The following is a 16,573-nucleotide window of genomic DNA, read 5'->3' as shown; positions in this document are numbered from 1 at the left end:
ATACTTTGCAATCAAGACCTTTAAACTCACTATTCTACTCAAACACAGTGTGGTCCTTGCAAACTGTATTGTTTGCTATTTTCTGTATGCAAATTTTATTTTCTGTCCTATGGATTCTTGTCCCAATTTCCATGATGCTTTTCACCTAGAAGTTTGTGTTATAGATCTACAAGCTCCCAAGGCCTAGCTGAGTGGTGTTTTCCCAGCTCTATCCAGTTAGTAATGAGGTTCCTATGCCCTGAATCTTGAGTCTTAGCTTTTCTGACCAGACGTCACATCCAGCCCTCTATTGTAGTTATGCAGACATGTAGCGCCCTAAGCTCCAGGACTGATCCATCAACAACCTGAAGACAGTGATTACATTCAGTTTTGTTTTTCCAGTTGTCTAGAGTAAAGTCTTATTGTTAGGCACTTAAGGAATGTATGCTGAATAGAAATACTTCTGAAATGTCAAATAGTAAATGCTTGATTGAAAATAAACCCTTAGAAGTAGCACACATTGTAGCTTTTCCTTTTTTTCCCTAAAAAGATGCAACTAATTTTTACTGTAAATTGACGATTTATAATTGTATAAATTTATGGGTTACAAAGTGATGCCATAATTTGTGGATACCGTGTAGAATAATTAAATCAAGTTAGTTAACATATACATCACTTCAAATATTTAACACTTTTGTAGTGAGACCATTTGAAATTTAATGTCTTAGCAATTTTGAAATGTCTAATCCTCTATTATTAACTATATTCACCAGCCATACAACAGACCTCAAAAAAGAGGGTAGAACAGATCCTTCCTGTCTGAGATTTTGTACTCTTTGATCATCATTTAAAACTTTTAAATGAGACAAAATATCAGTTTCAAAACAGCATCAAAAAGTGAGTGTATTTACCCATACTTAGCTCATAATAGAGAGCATGGGTGAATAGACTAATAATTCATGGTATTGCATGTTTAATGAACTGGCAGCAAGAGAAAGTTGGTAGAAGAAAGGCAGAAGAACTTTGTCTTGTATGTATTAGAACTGAGGGGCTCCATAATCATCTGGCATCTGTTCAATATTGTATCTATGGTAAGAAATGCACATGATTACCAACACTTGGAATCTTATGTATTCATCTTTTAAGGTCCAGTCAGTCATGGCCACAATGTAACACTGATGAAGCTGAATCAGTCATCTGCTAAGCAGTCATCTGCATAGGTTCCTTTGTGTGTGCATGGTCATTATTCAGATCTTGGATCTTGGCAATCTATAGAATCACTTGACACTTCTGCCCCAATTTCTCAATTTCAGCCATTACACAATCAGTTATACAAGGAATACACTTGGCATAGAGACAGCCCATCATTGACTGTATGTACTAAGTCCAGTTTGGCTTTAATGGAAAAGTTGATAAAGTTGGTATCAACAAAATTACCAACGTGATAACGTGGGCCCAGCTGTGTAATTTATTGGAAAAATAAGCAGGACGGGTGTTGGGGAACTTCTCTTTCCTTTAGCATGCTGGGATCTTTCTTTTCTTTATTTTTAGGTTTTATTCTATCTTTTTCTTCAAGCCTCTGATCTCTGACACTAAGTATTCGCTTCATGGTCACATGCTTCCTTGTTTCTTTTTGCTTCTCTATGCTCACACCACACTCTTGTTTCTTCCAGAATCCCACTGTAGCTTGTTAGTTTTGTAGGTAGCTAATTAAGATATAAGTTTTCTTTGTCATATCTACTAGGACTCAATATACTAACAAAGAAAATTTTATTATAATATACTTTGGTAGCATGTTTTCTTTCATTGGTCGTTTTTGTTTTCACATTTGATCTTCATAGGAGTCTCTCAAAAGATGTGGTTTCATTATCTCCATTTTATAAATGAGGACAGCAACATGGGCAAAAGGCTGAAGGCACCTCACAACTGACTCAAAGCTCTTTTTTTTTTTTTTCGCTATTCTCTAAACAATTTCCCACAACTGCTCAGTTTTACACTTAATCTGAGCCCTCTCATTTTTCATGAAACTTCAGGTAAGAGTCACATGTATAAGATCTCTCACATAAATTCTTCACACACGCGCACACACACACCACTCATGCACAATCACCAATGTCCACCTTGGAACAATTCAAATGCCTTACTGATTCTTTCAAAAGGAAACATATGGATTATAAGTGGGTCTTTGTTTATTTATTTATTTATTTTTGTTATGTAGTCAGTTATCAGTTTAGGAATAAGGTCTCTGGTTTTGAACTCTGTAGAAAGAAAGGTCAACAATAACAGAACCTGAAAAATATTAAAACCAACAACAGAATCCAATGAACTACTCATTCATGAAGTTGGCAAAAGCATTCATGGTAAATGGTAAATTTCGATCCTTTTCCCAATCACCATCAGTGAGGCAATTTATTGCATAGTAGAATCCAGTTGCTGCTCAGGAGTATTAAAAGCACCCAGTGTCATAGATGAGCCCTGTATACGTGAGCCTAGTGGACTGTCAGAGCAGACCCAACACTGGCATGATGGCGGCCCATCAACCTGCAGCTCTCCATGTCTTCAGGGCACTAACAATTTCCTGTAACAGCATACTTTCCCCTGGTCTGATTTGAGTTACTGCATTCTCCCTTCTCCTTCTATATGTATCTGCTTCACAAACCTAACATTTCAACCTCAGAAATGACTCTCTTTAGTTCTATAGCACTGTTGTGGAGAGTGGTGGGGTAGAGTAGTTGTAGTAGGTGCTGGCGACACCCTGCCAAGATCCCATTTATTATTCGATCACCATGATTAAGGCAGGGATTGCTTTATTCATTTTTGTAACTTTGAGGAAGCTGAGGATTAGAGAAGTTAAATATTTTTCACTGATGTATTAATCATGTTTATTTTCTATATATTATGATGCTTTGATATTTTGGGACCTTGGGGAGCTGGGGAGAGATTGCTCCTCCCAAGGTTAGTGATTTTCTAGAGTTACCAATCAGATTGCTGAGAGCATACATTTGTCATGCGAACCAGCCAATCTGGAGTCCTTATACCCGCTTCCACCTGTCTCTTTTTTTTTAAAATCTTTTTTTAAACCTTTTTTTAAAAAGGTTCCAATTGTTAGGGACATTATCCTCCTTCCCTAACTCACCATAGTGCCAGTCACTAGAAAGCAAGGGACCACCTCATATATTCCAGAACAAATGGAAATTATTCAAATTATCTAATCCTAACTTATTTAGCTTGCCTGTTCTGTCTTGATTTTTTTTCCTGTGAAAGCCACAATAAAGACTCTGACCCATGCTTTCTACTACACCCCTTTTGCCTCTTGAGTGGCCCCAGTGCTTTGCTGTGTGGCTCTGCATGGTGTGACATGCACCCTCCTCTTGGGAACCGTAAGCCATTAGCTCTTCTTTCAAGGTAACCGTGTGCGTGTCTATCATCTTAACATACCTGATTAAAACAAATCCTGGGTATATTTTAAAACATTGACGGATTTCTAGAAAGTGACAAGGCTGAACCTAGAACCGGAGTTTTTATATTCCTAACAGAGTTCTTCATAACTCATTTATAAAGAATATTATGTTCTTTATAAATGCCACCTAAAATTTAATTTAAGGTTATTATACAATGTTAAAATGAAGTTAAAAAAAGATTGAGGCCGAGTGTGGTGGCTCACGCCTGTAATCCCAGCACTTTGGGAGGCCAAGGCGGGTGGATCACCCGAGGTCAGGTGTTCAAGACCAGCCTGACTAACAGGGGAGACCCTGTCTCTACTAAATATACCAAAATTAGCTGGGCGTGGTGGTGCATGCCTGTAATCCCAGCTACTCAGAAGGCTGAGGCAGGAGAATTGTTTGAACCTGGGAGGCGGAGGTTGCGGTGAGCTGAGATCGTGCCATTGCTCTCCAGCCTGGGCAACAAGAGTGAAACTACAACTTAAAAAAAAAAAAAAAAAGGTTGAGCTCTTGTTAAAAAAGACAGCCAGTACTCTTGATCAAGCTCTGGTTACAAACATTTTATGTTGCTTACTAGAACTATCTGTACTAAAATATCTAGGTCTTATGTAACTGAGCAACTTAGAAATTTGTCAGCATAGAAATGAATGAAAGAAAAAGACAGTCACAGAGTTTTGCATCCAGAATAATTTTTCTCAGTATATTTAGCTATAGTTAGGTGGAAGGAGACATGCAGATACATGATGAGGAATGTTATAGTATGTGAATAAATTCCTTTAATGAAGCCAAGAATGTTTAGTATGAAATGAAATACCAGTGTCAATTATGCTTAGTCATTCTCAGCACCAACCTAATTACTTCTAAAAATGTTAATTTTTTTTTTTTTTTGAGATGGAGTCTCACTCACTCTGTTGCCCTGGCTAGAGTACAGTGGTGCGATCTTGGCTCACTGCAACCTCTGTCTTCCAGGTTCAAGCGATTCCTCTGCCTCAGCCTCCTAAGTAGCTGGAATTACAGGCGTGCACCACCATGCCTGGCTACCTGGCTAATCTGTGTGTGTGTGTGTGTGTGTGTGTGTGTGTGTGTGTGTGTGTTTAGTAGATACTGGGTTTCACCATGTTGGCCAGGCTGGTCTCAAACTCCTGGCCTCAAGTGATCCTTGTGTGTCAGCCTCCCAAACTGCTGGGATTACAGGCATGAGCCACCATGCCCAGCCAAAAGGTTTAATTTTTAAACTGGGTTTTTATTCAAGTTGGAAAATTCAGACATCAATTTTTTGTTGTTGTTTGTTTGTTTTTTGAGACAGAGTCTCACTCTGTCACCCAAACTGGAGTGTGGTGGCACAATCTTGGCTCACTGCAACCTCCACCTCCTGGGTTCAAATGATTCTTTGACTTGGCCTCCCGAGTAGCTGGGATTACAGGCATGCACCACCATGCTCGACTAATTTTTGTAATTTTGGTAGAGACAGGGTTTCAACATGTTGGTCAGGCTGGTCTCGAACTCATGGTCTCAAACAATCTGCCCACCTCAGCCTACCAAAGTACTGAGATTACAAGCGTGAGCCACCCCGCCTGGCAGCTACAGTTTCTGAAAGAAGAAACTTGCACAGTAGAAGACTGGTCAATGGGAAAGTTTCCTCTAATATTTGATGACTATATACAAATTCAATTTTAATAATAATCAACTCCTATAAATCTACACCAATGAATAAATTAAACAGCACTAAGGTATTTCAAAATAGCAAAAAGAAAAAAAATCCTCCAGTCATCTTTTGCAACATGTGCTTTCCTCTTCATCTTTTGTCTAGGCCAATCACCTACTGTTATCGTTGTTACTGCTACAATTAAATAGTTATTTTGTGTCTATTATATGTCAGCTTGTTTGCCAACTGCTTTATCTCCTGTCTTATTAATTTAGTGTTGCTCTAAAGGAATATCTGAAGCCAGGTAATTTGTAAAGAAAAAAGGTTCATTTGGCTCATGATTTTGGTGGCTGGGAAGTTCAAGATGGGGCATCTGCTTCCAGTGACAGTCTCAGGCTGCTTCCATTCATGGGAGAAGGTGAAAGGCAGCTGGTGTATACAGAGATCACATGGTGAGTGAGGAAGTTAAGACAGAGAGAGAAAGAGAGAGAGAGAGAGGTGGGAGGTGCCAGGTTCTTTATAACAACCCCTCTTGCAGGAACTAATAGAGTGAGAACTCACTCACCACTTAGGGAAGGCATTAGTCTATTCATAAAGGATCTTCTCCCATGACCTAAACATCTCCCATTAGGCCCCATTTCCAACAATGGGAATCAAATTTCAACATGAGGTTTGGAGGGGAAAAATATCCAAACCATAGCACTTGCATTGTTTCATTTAGTTCTCACTACATTATATAAGAAAGAAACTACTATTTACTCTATTTTTCAGATGCTGGGCTGTGAATTAGAAAGTTTAAATAACCTGCTTAAGATCTCATGTCTGTTAAGTAATATGACAGCAAAGCTCATATTTTTAAGCTCCATACCATAGTTCCCTCAAATTAATTTATCTTATCTAAGCATTCTAGCTGAAGTCAGGGAACAAAATAATCTCACCTGCATTGTCCAATGAGGTAGCCACTAGTCATACATGGCTACTTAAGTTTAAATTAATTAAAATTAAATATAATTAAAAAGTCAGTTCTCCAGTCCTTCTAGCCACAATTTGAGTGTTCAATAGTCGTATATGATTAGTGGTCACTGTATCGGGCAACACAGTTATAGGACATTTTTATCATTGCAAACTTTCTCTTGGATAGTTCTTGTCTGGAAGCATACTGGGTGTGGGTGGGAGGTGTGGTAAGAGAGGAATTTAAAGGTGTCATTTGGGAAAGAGAGATTCAAATACACCACATTAGAGTTGTCTGTTTTGTTCTTAAATAGCAAATCAGGGTAATTTTTAAGAAGAAAATTGGGAGCCAATACAGAGAAACTTTCTTCTTGTCTTATCCTGTGCTGGAACATACCCTAGAGACACATAATGGCTCTCCATGAATTATGGTATGTCTGAGTGCCAGTGGGTACCCTAAAATGTGACTCTTCCATATCTTATCAGTAATGTCAAACTGTTAATACATTTTTGCTCCTATAGGTTATAAATACTTTAGGGAGGGTAAAGGTGTGCTTTTCTATTTGTAACATGTTGTCTTCTCTTTCTTTTCATAGAGGAATATTTTTCCTACTTTCTCTGCCCTCCATTTTTTGTCAAAGAGCATACAGGGTGTCTAGGTTTCTGGAAAAGGCAAAAGAACAGTGAAAGACCCACTTCCTATAATGTCACCTTCAGAGTTCTCTCATAGAAATTCAGCATTGGGTAAAAAAAAAAGTTGTGAATTTGAGGGTGCTAATAATCATACATACTCTATAGTTCAAATGGCTTGATTCCAAAGCTGTGACTTAATTTCAGAAATAGACTGATTAGCCTCTCAGTAGCCCCAAATCATACTTCTTCTGATTAACAATCATAAAACATATTCAGAGTGATTATATGAGAGAAATAATATAGAATAGTATGTGGTACACTCACTATGATATCTTGGGCAAGCTCCTTTAATTATGATTAAGTTTTTCAATCTTTGAAATGAGAATAGAGGAAAATGGCAGCTAGGAGGCAGGAATAGATTGCAGCTTTCACTCAGACAGACAGAGCAGTGGGTGGAGACTTGCACTGTGAACTCTTGCTCCAGAACTACTGCAGGAATATAACAGGAAAGACAAGAGAATCCATAGGTCCTCTGGAGGGAGCAGATTGCTCCTGCAGGAACCGGGAGACAGCCCAAATATTGTTAGTGCCCAAGTTGTGAAAGTGGGAAAAGAGTATCGTCCTTCCCCGAACATGCACCCTTACTGGGGAACCTGAAGGTCTATACCACAGGAGAAGGATTTGACCTTACCTGGAGCTGAGTCAATTTAGAGAGCCAGGCAAAATACAGGGGTAGAGGAGGCAGCAGGAAAAGACCTGTGGGCTCTCTGGGTCCCCAGGGAACCCATTTCTGACTTGTCTCACAGGGGTCCTTGGGGAGGACTGCCAGAGGCACTGGGAAAAGACCACAGAGAGAAGGAAACTTCCAGATGAATTTTGTAACAATTCCAATAGAACACGAAGTCTCCTGGCCAGAACTCAGGGTAGGGCATGACTGCACAGGCAGGGAGGTGAGAAAGCCCTGCTTGCTTTCATAGCGGTGAGGCTGGTAGCCCAAATCAAGTTCTCAGCCCTGTTCACCCACTGACTGGAAACAAACCTGGTGCTGTTGTGGGGGACATGGGAGTCTGGTCTTTTGGGTTGCATGGGAACTGGTGAGGCCTGTAACTGCCAGCTTTCCCCAACTTCCCTGACAACCTGCATGACACAGCAGAGGCAGCCATAATCCTCTTGGGAATACAACTCTATTGACCTGGGAACCACACCCCCATCTGCCACAGCAGCTGCAGCAGCCCCACCCAAGGAGAGTCTGAGCTCAGACACCCCTAGACCTTCCCCAACCTGATGGTCCTTCCCTACCCATTCTGGTAACTGAAGACAAAGGGCATACTCTCTTTTGGAGTTCTAGGGCCCTGCTCATTGCCTGATCCTTCCTTTACTACCATAACTGATGCTCTCTTGAAAGTGCCACCTCCTGTGGGAGGCCAACCATTACAAAAATAGTGTATTAAGGAACCAAAACTAAGGACCCTCATAGAGTCCATTTCACTCCCCTGCCACTTCCACTGGAGCAGGTGCTGGTATCCATGGCTGAGAGACCTGCAGACAGTTCATATCACAGGACTCTGTGCAGATAACCCCCAATATCAGCCTGGAGTCTGGTAGCCCTGCTGGGTGGCTAGATCCAGAAGAGATATAACAATCATTACATCTCGGCTATCAGAAAGCCACATCCCTAGGAAAAGGGGGAGAGTACTACATCAAGGGAACACTCCATGAGACAAAAGAATCTGAACAGCAAACTTGAGCCCTCTGACATAGCCTACCCAAAAGAGAAGGAACCAGAAAAACAATTTTGGCAATACGACAAAACGAGGTTCTTTAACACCCCCCCAAAAATTATACTAGCTCACCAGCAATGGATCCAAACCAAGAAGAAATCCCTGATTTACCTGAAAAATAATTCAGAAGTTGATTATTAAGCTAACCAAGGAGGCACCAGAGAGGTGAAGTCCAATTTAAGGAAATAAAAAAATGATACAAGAAATGAGGGGAGAAATCTCCAGTGAAATAGATAGCATGGACAAAAAACAATCACAACTTCAGGAAATAAAGGACATACTTAGAGAAATGCAAAGTGTTCTGGAAATAGAATCTCAGAAGCAGAAGAAAGAACTTCAGAGCTTGGAGACAAAGTATTTGAATTAGCCCACACTAACAAAGACAAAGAAAAAAAGAATTTAAAAAAAGGGACAAAGCCTCCAAGAAGTTTGGGATTATGTTAAATGACCAAATCTAAGAATAATTGATGTTCCCAAGGAAGAATAGAAATCTAAAAGTTTGGAAAAAATATTTGGGGGAATAATCAAGGAAAACTTCCCTGGCATTGCTAGAGACCTAGACATCTAAATCCAAGAAGCTCAAACAACGCCTGGGAAATTCATCACAAAAAAATCATTGTCTAGGCACATTGTCATCAGGTTATCTAAAGTCAAGATGAAGGAAAGAATCTTAAGAGCTGTGAGACAAAAGCACTAGGAAACCTATAAAGAAAAACCTATCAGATTAACAGCAGATTTCTCAGCAGAAACCCTACAAGCCAGAAGGGATTGGGGCCCTATCTTCAGTCTCCTTAAACAAAACAACTATCAGCCAAGAATTTTGTATCCAGCAAAACTAAGTTTCATAATTGAAGGAAAGATACAGACTTTTTCAGACAAACAAATGCTGAGAGAATTTGCCACTACCAAGCTGGCACTACAAGAACTACTAAAAGGAGCTCTAAAATCTTGAAACAAATCCTGGAAACACATCAAAACAGAACCCCGTTGAAGCATAAATCTCACAGGACCTATAAAATAAAAATATATTTTAAAAAAACAAGGTATACAGGCAACAAATAACACAATGAATGAAATAGTACCTCACATCTCAGTACTAATGTTGAATGTAAATAGCCTAAATTCTCCACTTGAAAGATTCAGAATTGCAGAATCAATAAGAATTCATCAACCAACCATCTGTTGCCTTCAAGAGACTCACCTAACACATAAGGACTCATATAAATTTAAGGTAAAGAGGTGGAAAAAGACATTCCATGCAAATGGACACCAAAAGTGAGCAGGAGTAGCTCTTCTTATATCAGACAAAACAAACTTTAAAGCAACAGCAGTTTAAAAAAGACAAAGATGTAAATTATATAATGATAAAAGGCCTTGTCCAACAGGAAAATATCACAATCCTAATTATATATGCACCTAACACTGGAGCTCCCAAATTTATAAAACAATTACTACTAGACTTAAGAAATGAGATATACAGCAAAACAATAACAGCGGGGAACTTCAGTACTCCACTGACAGCACTAGACAGGTCATCAAGACAGAAAGTCAACAAAGAAACTGTGGATTTAAACTATACCCTGGAACAAATGGACTTAACAGATATTTATGGAACATTCTACCCAACAACTACAGAACATACATTCTATTCATCAGTGCATAGGACTTTTTCCAAGATAGACCATATGGTAGGCCACATAACAAGTCTCAAAACATTTAAGAAAACTGAAATTATATCAAATACTCTCTCAAACAACAGTGGAATAAAACTGGAAATCAACTCCAAAAGGAATCTTCAAAACCAAATACATGGAAATTAAATAACCTGCTTCTGAATGATCATTGGGTCAACAAAGAAATCAATATAGAAATTAAAAATTCTTTGAACTGAATAATAACAGTGACACAACCTATCAAAACCTCAGGGATACAGCAAAGGCAGTGCTAAAAGGAAAGTTCATAGCCTTAAATACCTACATCAAAAAGTCTGAAAGAACACAAATAGACAATCTAAGGTCACACCTCAAGGAATTAGAGGAAAAAGAACAAACTAAATCCAACCCCAGGAGAAGAAAGGAAATAACCAAGATCAGAGCAGAACTAAATGAAATTGAAACAAACAAACAAAAAATGATACAAAAGATAAATGAAACAAAAAGCTGGTTCTTTGAAAAGTTAAATAAAATTGATATGCCATTCACAAGATTAACCAAGAAAAGAAGAGAGAAGATCCAAATAAGCTCAATTAGAAATGAAGGGGGAAATATTACAACTGACACCACAGAAATACAGAAAATCATTCAGGTCTACTATGAATACCTTTGTATGCATAAACTAGAAGACATAGAAGAGATGGATAAATTCCTGGAAAGATACAACCCTCTTATTTTTAATCAGGAAGAATTAGAAATCCTGAGCACACCAGTAACAAGCAACGAGATTGAAATGGTAATAAAAATATTACGAACAAAAAAAAGTCCAGGACCAGATGGATTCATAGCTGAATTCTACCAGACATTCAAAGAAGAATTGGTACTAATCCTATTGACACTTTTCCACAAGATAGAGAAAGAGGAAATTCCCCCTAAATTATCCTATGAGGCCAGTATCACCCTAATATCAAAGCCCAGAGAGGACATAACTGAAAAAAAAAAAAACTACAGACCAATATCCCTGATGAAAATAGATGCAAAAATCCTTAACAAAATATTAACTAACTGAATCCAACAGCATATCAAAAAGATAATCCACCATGAGCAAGTGGGTTTCATACCAGGGAGGCAAGAATGGTTTAACATACATGAGTCAATAAATATGATCTACCACTTAAACAGAATTTTTGAAAGTCATGTGATCATCTCAATAGTTGCATAAAAAGCATTTCACAAAATCCAGCATCCCTTTATGATTAAAACCCTCAGCAAAATTGGCATACAAGGGACATACCTCAATGTAATAAAAGCCATGTATGACAAACCCACATCCAACATAATATTGAATGGGGAAAAGCTGAAAGCATTTCCTCTGAGAATTGCAACAAAACAAAGATACCTTGTCTTGTCTTTTACTACTTCTATTCAACATAGTACTGGAAGTCCTAGCCAGAGCAATTGGACAAGAGAAAGAAATAAAGGGCATCCAAATTGGTAAAAAGGAAGTCAAGCTGTCACTGTTTGCTGATGACATGATCACGTACCTTGAAAACTTAAAGACTCATCCAAAAAGCTCCTACAACTTATAAATGAATTCAGCAAAGTTTCAGGATAGAAAATTAATGGACACAAATCAGTAGCTCTGCTGTATGCTAACAGCGACCAAGCTGAGAATCAAATCAAGAGCTCAACCACTTTACAATAGCTGTAGAAAACAAAACAAACAAATAATATAAAATGAAAAAAAGCTTAGGAATATACCTAACCAGGAGGGTGAAAGACCTCTACGAGGAAAACTACAAAACACTGCTGAAAGAAATCACAGACAACACAAACAAGTGGAAACACATCCCATGGTCATGGATGGGTAGAATCAATATTATGTAAATGACCACATTGCCAAAAGCAATCTACAAATTCAGTGCAATTCCCATCAAAATACAACCATCATTCTTCACAGACTTAGAGAAAACAATTCTAAAATTCATATGGAACCAAAAAAAAGAGCCTGAATAGCCAAAGCAATCATAAGCAAAAAGAACAAATCTGGAGACATCACATTACCTGATTTCAAACTATACTATAAGGCCACATTCACCAAAACAGCATAGTACTGATATAAAAATAGGCACATAGACCAATGGAACAGAATAGTGAACCCAGAAATAAACCCAAATACTTACAGTCAACTACTCTTCCACAAAGCACACAAAAACATAAAGTAGAGAAAGGATGCCCTATTCAACAAATGATGCTGGGGTAACTGGTAAGCCATATGTAGAAGAATGAAACTAGATCTTCATCTCTCACCTTTAAAAAAATCAACTCAAGATGGATCAAGGACTTAAATCTAAGACCTGAAACTATAAAAACTCTAGAAGATAACATTGGAAAAACACTTCTAGATATTGGCGTGGGCAAAAATTTCATGAGCAAAAACTCAAAAGCAAATGCAATAAAAACAAAGATAAGTAGGTGGAACTTAATTAAACTAAAGAGCTTTTGCATAGCAAAAGGAACAGTCAGCAGAGTAAACAGACAACCCACAGAGTGGGAGAAAATCTTCACAATCTATCCATCTGACAAAGGACTAATATCAAGAATCTGCAACAAAATGAAACAAATTAGCAAGAAGAAAACAAACAGTCCCATCAAAGGTGGGGTAAGGACATGAATAGACAGTTCTCAAAAGAAGATATACAAATGGCCAAGAAACATATGAAAAAATGCTCAACGTCACTAATTATGAAGGAAATGCAAATCAAAACCAAATGCAATACCACCTTACTCCCACAAGAATGACCATAATAAGAAAATCAAGAAATAATAGATATGGACATGAATGCAGTGAAAAGGGAACACTTCTACACTGCTGGTGGAAATGTAAACTGGTACAACCACTATGAAAGGCAGTGTGAAGATTCTTTAAAGAACTAAAAGTAGAACAACCATTTGATCCCACAGTCCCATTACTGGGTATCTATCCAGAAGAAAAGAAGTCATTATATAAAAAAGATACCTGAACATGCGTGCTTATAGCAGCACAATTCACAATTGCAAAAATGTGGAACCAGCCCAAATGCCCATCAATCGAGTGAATAAAGATATATATATGTATGTGTACACATACACCCATACGTATGTATGTATGTGTACACACACCCACATACGTATGTGTGTATGTGTACACACACATATGTACATACACACATGTGTGTATGTGTATATACATATACATACATATATATGATGGAATACTACTCGGCCATAAAAAGGAATGAATTAATGGCATTCACAGCAACCTGGATGGGATTGGAGACTATTATTCTAAGTGAAGTAACTTAGGAATGGAAAACCAAACATCGTATGTTCTCATAAGTGGGAGCTAAGCTATGAGGGTGCAAAGGCATAAGAATGACACAATGGACTTTGGGGATTCAGGGAAAAGAGTGGGAATGGGGTGAGGGATAAGAGAATTCAAACTGGGTTCGGTGTATACTGCTTGCGTGATGGGTGCACCAAAATCTCACAGATCACCACTAAAGAACTTATTTATTTAACCAAATACCACCTGTCCCCAAAAACCTAAGGAAATAAAAGTTAAAGAAAAAAAAAAGAAAAAAAAAAACCCAGGATAATGTTAGTACTTAGTTTGTGAGGATGAAATAGAGTTAAATGAGATAATAGGTGTAAACAGCTGAGCACAGTGCAAGGCGCATAAGATGTGTTCAATCACACTAGTTTTAAAATTACAGTAATTTAGTATATTCATGAAGTTTATTTAATGTGTATCCACATATTAACAGGCAGTTTTATTCTCTGTGCCCCAAGACTGCAGACCATGGTATCTGTGAGTCTGATGGCCTCAAAGGCAAAGTCAACATTAATACCTGTCATTTCCACCACCACCTCCTGGACAGGCTTTTCAAAGTTTTGAGGTTTAAAGTAATCAGTGACCCCTGGCTGGGCACGGTGGCTCACGCCTGTAATCCCAGCACTTTGGGAGGCTGAGGCGGGTAGATCACAAAGTCAGGAGTTTGAGACCAGCCTGGCCAACATGGTGAAACCCCATCACTACTCAAAAAAAAAAAAAAAAATTAGCCAGGTGTGGTGGTGCGTGCCTGTATCCCAGCTACTCGGGATGCTGAGGCAGGAGAATCGCTTGAACCCAGAAAGTAGAGGTTGCAGTGAGCTGAGATCAGGACACTGCATTCCAGCCTGGGCGACAGAGCAAGACTTTGTCTTGGGGGAAAAAAAAACAAATCAGTCACTCCTAGTGCTCTTGTCCGGGGAAACGTCTCATTGATGTCAGCCCTGATGAGTCTAGAACCACTAGAGACTTAGTAGCCCAAGAAAATGGCTGAGCCAATTCCTTAAAATCCAAGGCCATACAGGTGGAACTGGCAGTGACCTACGAATGCAGAGGATAAACTTCTATTAGGTATCCAAAGCTGATGCACCTGTGTTGATAGGAAGAAAAAAAAAAAGTCTGCTTGGTTTTATCTGTGATGGAAGGACCTCTTTGTCTGCATGGCTTTGGATGTGACATTGTATAGAGTCACTGAAAACAATGCAATAGACAGAGTCACTGAAAACAATGCAAAAGTACGTTCTTACTCTTGTGGTGTTTAACACAGCTCCAAAGCTTGTAGGCACCTCGTGACTTATGATACAGGCCTTATCCATAGGAGCAAGCACTGATTTTCCCCACTGTGATTTCATGCACAACAGTATATTCAGTGACTGTGCTTGTGCCAAAAAGATAAGTCTTACTTCCTCTGCAGGTAAATCTGCTAGTTCTATCTAATGTTAATGTAGTTGGCGAGAGAACAGTGTTCCACAGGGACATAGAGTGACAAGAAAAGAAATAAAAGATTTTAGCTCCGAATCAATAACTGTACCAATGAAAGCAAATCAGATGAAAGGAAGCCAAAGAAACTGGAACTAACTTTTCCTTCAAGCAGAAGTTGCCCTTGGGATACAAGAAAGGGCTGCATTCCCTGCTCTCCGCAAGAGGGGGCATTAAGACTTTATCTCCAAGCTCCAAATTACCAGCTTGAATGGAGACATAGAGTGCGATTAACACCATTTATTGATCAGAAATAGTTTATGGTATCAATTTGTTGTAATGAAAGTTACCATTATTTTTGAAGTCAATTATCATTTCACCTTGGAATGGAAAAAAAATTTGATGCAAACAAACCTTTAAAGTTCACAAAAAGGATTTGAGATTTATGTCTGTAATAATGTTCAGGCTCAAAGGTAATATAAAGCTAAATGTGAGTGACATCAATATTTGTGGCATAAGGCTTGTCTATTTTGCTCAGTGTTTTATCCCAGGAGCCTAGCAGAGCTTGCACTTAGTATATGCTTAATATTTCTTGAAAAAATAAATTAATACTCTTATGTTAACACTAGAATTAATACTCATTATGAGATATTATATTATCACAACAAGAGTCCAGAAGTTGAGATAAGACACTTATGTTTTAATCCTAACTCCACCATTAAGTATCTAAATCAATTGAATATGATCATTAATTTAACAAAGGTTATATTTCCACATACATAAAAAGGCATAAAATATCTATGATGTATGTTTGTTGCTAGAATAATAGGTAATATCATTAAGTGTTTGAAACATTGATGTATCCAATGTGGAATAAGAAAATACAAATTCTGGAGGAAATTTTATCACAGGTGATGGTTACTCCAAACAATTTAAAGGATTATCACGTGTGTGTGTATGTGTGTAGAAAAAAAGCTCTTAATCACATATATTTTAAATCTGAGGATATTTCAATATACTGTATATATTTGCAATTCTTAATTTAACTTCAATTAGGTAGACTTGAGGTAATTTCTTTAGAAGTGTCTTTTGCTTTGAGTCCTTTTAGTCAAACACAAAATTGGAAGATTCTGAATCTTAGGCTGTCTATTCCTTGCATCTGGTGTGTAAATGCATTTTAATGTTTCTGTCAACATAGGACAAGTTCTGCCATCTTTATGGTGCCTTTGGGGAGGAATCAGGGAATGAGTTAGGAAAGGAGCTGGCACCATATATTACCTAGTTACCTCCTTGATTTCACACTGGTTTCATCTTCTCCGATGCTCTCTACAACTCCAAATTCCTCATGGCCCCAAACTGCAGGAAGTGGTACTTTATTTTCCCCTCCAGACTGTGCTTATCATTACCACAGAGCCCAGAGGATGTAATCTGAAAGGTGATTAAGTGATTGGAGAGAAAATGCACCATAAAATGAAATCTTTTCCCAAAGTGCAGTATTTCCAAGTCTAGAGGCAGAATATATTCCTTAAAGGTTCAACTGAACTGCACATTTGATGTGTTATTGATTGGACCTGTCTAGTACAGCTGTTTCAGAAAAAAGGACAGATGTACTTAGTTTGTCTCTATCATTAGAGTTTTCCCCTAGGTCTCTTTTGAATTATTTTGAGCTGTGAGTTCTATGGGATATGACAAAGCAGACA

The 16,573-nt window shown here is 38.2% G+C and overlaps 1 pseudogene; it reads right to left on the bottom strand.

The window, feature by feature from the left end:
* Positions 1–839: 839 nt before the first annotated feature.
* Positions 840–1,949, bottom strand: LOC116485134 (rRNA-processing protein FCF1 homolog; annotated as a pseudogene).
* Positions 1,950–16,573: the final 14,624 nt, after the last annotated feature.

Source organism: Hylobates moloch, unplaced genomic scaffold (assembly GCF_009828535.3).
Source record: "Hylobates moloch isolate HMO894 unplaced genomic scaffold, HMol_V3 SCAFFOLD_2, whole genome shotgun sequence".
NCBI classification, from domain to species: Eukaryota; Metazoa; Chordata; class Mammalia; order Primates; family Hylobatidae; genus Hylobates; species Hylobates moloch.
This window is presented reverse-complemented; position numbering and strand designations above follow the sequence as displayed.